Here is a 2,863-nt window from a genome sequence, read left to right as displayed (position 1 = left end):
GCCTTTGGGTCCCTATTGGAGAGGAAGGCAGGATACAGATGAAGTAAACAAGACAATTAAAATAAATTTTTAAAAATTAAATTTAAAATAAATTTATTTAAAGGAGTTAGCATGACTGATAATTTCCAGGGACATTGTTCATTTGCTTTGAGAAAGTGGCTGCATACATTTTGTTTTACAAATCCACAATGTTCTTATTTGTTTAGTTTTCTGGATGCATTCCTCTCGTGGGTGAGGATGTCTGTGCTGGATTCTCACAGAGGCGAGAAATCTCTGTGGGGGACGTGCCACCAAAGACTGCCGGCTCCTTTGGCTGAATTCTCCTGCATATGTACCTAGCAACTTATGGCGACCCGGCAAGGGGCTTACAAGACAAGTGAGAAGCAGAGGTGCCTTGCCACTGCCTTCCTCTGCAGGATCTTTCTTGGTGATTGCCTGTCTTAGTGCCAACCCCACTTAGCTTCTGAGATCTGACTATACCACCCCAAAGCACATCCATGCTCCTTCATATGCACAAACAAAACAATATAAGCCCTTTCCCCCATTTCCTTGCACTCTGAAAGCCAGCACGTCATGGAGGGGCTGTGGCTCCGTGGTAGAGCATCTGCTTGGTATGCAGAAGGTCCCAGGTTCAATCCCTGGTATCTCCAGTTAAAAGATCTGTCAGTAGGTGATGTGAAAGAAGAAGAGATTGGATTTATACCCCGCCCTTCACTACCCAAGGGAGTCTCAGAGCGGCTTACAAACTCCTCTCCCTTCCCCTCCCCACAACAGACCCCCTGTTGAGGTAGGTGGGGCTGAGAGAGCTCTGACAGAAACTGCTCTTTTTCAAGGACACCTCTGACAGAACTATGGCTTGCCCAAGGTCATCCAGCAGCTGCAAGTGGAGGAGTGGGGAATCAAACCCAGTTCTCCTAGATTTGAGTCTGTGCACTCAACCACTACACCAAACTGGCAGAAAGACCTCTGCCTGAGACCCTGGAGAGCCATTGCCAATCAGAGTAGACTACATTGATTTTGATGGACCATGGATCTGATTCAGTATAAGGCAGTTTCATGTGATCGCAGAATAATGGAGAGGGCCAGGCTAGAACCCCCGTTTGGCATGCTGGAGAGAATGAGGCTATTATGACTATTCTGTGCCTACTGTGAACAGCCTGTCCTCGCAAGATTTTAATGGCATGTCACTAGAAATAACAAGAATATTCTGTGGAATATAATTAGTTTATGTCAAGGCAGATACAGTATTCTCAAAAATACAAGCCAGAACTATTCATGACTAAAATGAGTGGAACCTTCCCCATAGCTTTGCTGGATGTGATTATATGTATTACCCCATGCGTGTGTGTGTGTGTTTTAACTGGCAGCTGAATACTGTTATATTGGTGATATACGGGGAAAAGCACGTCTCTGCAATGGAAGCAGCTAGAGACTTGGTGGTGGAAAATGCCCTCAAGTTGCAGCTGACTTATGGTGACCCTCATGGGGTTTTCAAAGGCAAGAGGCATTCGGAGGTGGTCTGCCATTGCCTGCCTCTGTGTAGGCACCCTGGACTTCCTAGGTGGTCTCCCATCCAAGTCCTAATCTTGTCAGACCCTGCTTATGTAGTCCTTTCTAATGGGGGAGGGTTACACTTCACTTCCAAGATAGGGCTAGAGACTTTGTCTTTTGTAGAAATGGAAGCTGAGGTTTAGAGATATATCAATATAACAATATTCTTGTGCAGATTCAAATAAAAAACTGCAAATGCCCCAGGGCACAGGGGAGGGGTGTATGATCCACAGGGAAGCTTCAGAGAAACCTGCCATATGGAAGCCATGTTGCCTCTGTTCCATATCACTAGCAATGGGGAAGCCACACAAGCCAGTGCCAGTGTGGACACAACCTAAGAGAGAGAAATGATGATGCTAGCAATGGGCAGTTAGGTAGACTGGGTGGGAACATTCTTCCCTGCGAAGCTGGCTTTGCTGTGGACTGCCCTGGAGTTGTTGTCTTTGTTCTAGTTGCTATCTTGTTCTGATTGTTTTAAATTTGGCTTTGATTATATATTTACTCTTATTTTATTCTTATATTTTATATGTTGTGAGCCACCCTGAGCCCACTTGTGGGATAGGGCAGGATATAATAAATAAATAAATAAATTGCACCTGCCTCCCAGTCTTTTAGCCACCAGGCTCAAACCAGTTCTCTCTACCCAGGTTTTTAACAATCTTTCCAGCTCTTTTGGGGTCTGCTTATGGTTGCCAGCTCTGGGTCGGGAAATACCTAGATATTTGGGGGTGGAGCCTGAGGAAGGCGGGGTTTGGGGAAGGGAGGGACTTAAATGGGGTGTCATGCCATAGCCTCCACCGTCCAAGCATGGAGATCACTTGTAATGGCAGGGGATCTCTAGCCTTCACCTGGAGGCTGGCAACCCTAGCACTGCTGTTTTTATGCCCCGGGCCTTTTTTTTTTAAGTGGCTAATTAGGCGTTTCACTAGAACCAAGTCTGAGTCCAAGGGCACCTTGGAACCGTTTTTATGGTAAGCCGCCTTGAGGTGGACTCTGGAGAGGCGGCATGGAAACGGGGGGAAGTTCCCGGCGGGTAAGGTTGCCAGCCCCCAGGTGGGGCCTGGAGATCGCCCGCTTTTACAACTGATCTCCAGGTGAAAGAGATGAGAAAATGGCTGCTTTGAAGGGGGGGGGGGGCAACGACTCTGTGGCATCGTGCCATGCTCCCTTCTCTCCCTCTCCTGGATCCACCCCTAAAGTCTCGAGGTATCTTCCAACCCAGAGCTGGCAACCCTAGTTGGGGGTAATGGCAGTGCTGCAGCTCGCCGTGACTTCTCCCGACGGTCCATAGGAGTGGCGGGGGGGGGGCAGA

The 2,863-nt window shown here is 47.8% G+C and overlaps 1 non-coding gene across 1 annotated transcript; it reads left to right on the top strand.

The window, feature by feature from the left end:
• Positions 1-578: 578 nt before the first annotated feature.
• TRNAT-GGU lies at positions 579-650 on the top strand. The gene has a single exon. It is a non-coding gene; the product is annotated as a tRNA-Thr (tRNA).
• Positions 651-2,863: the final 2,213 nt, after the last annotated feature.

The sequence above is a fragment of the Gekko japonicus genome, unplaced genomic scaffold (genome assembly GCF_001447785.1).
Source record: "Gekko japonicus isolate JY-2015 unplaced genomic scaffold, Gekko_japonicus_V1.1 scaffold1620, whole genome shotgun sequence".
Classification (NCBI taxonomy): Eukaryota; Metazoa; Chordata; class Lepidosauria; order Squamata; family Gekkonidae; genus Gekko; species Gekko japonicus.
The sequence above is the reverse complement of the archived record's forward strand: the minus strand, read 5'-3'. Positions and strand labels throughout refer to the sequence as shown.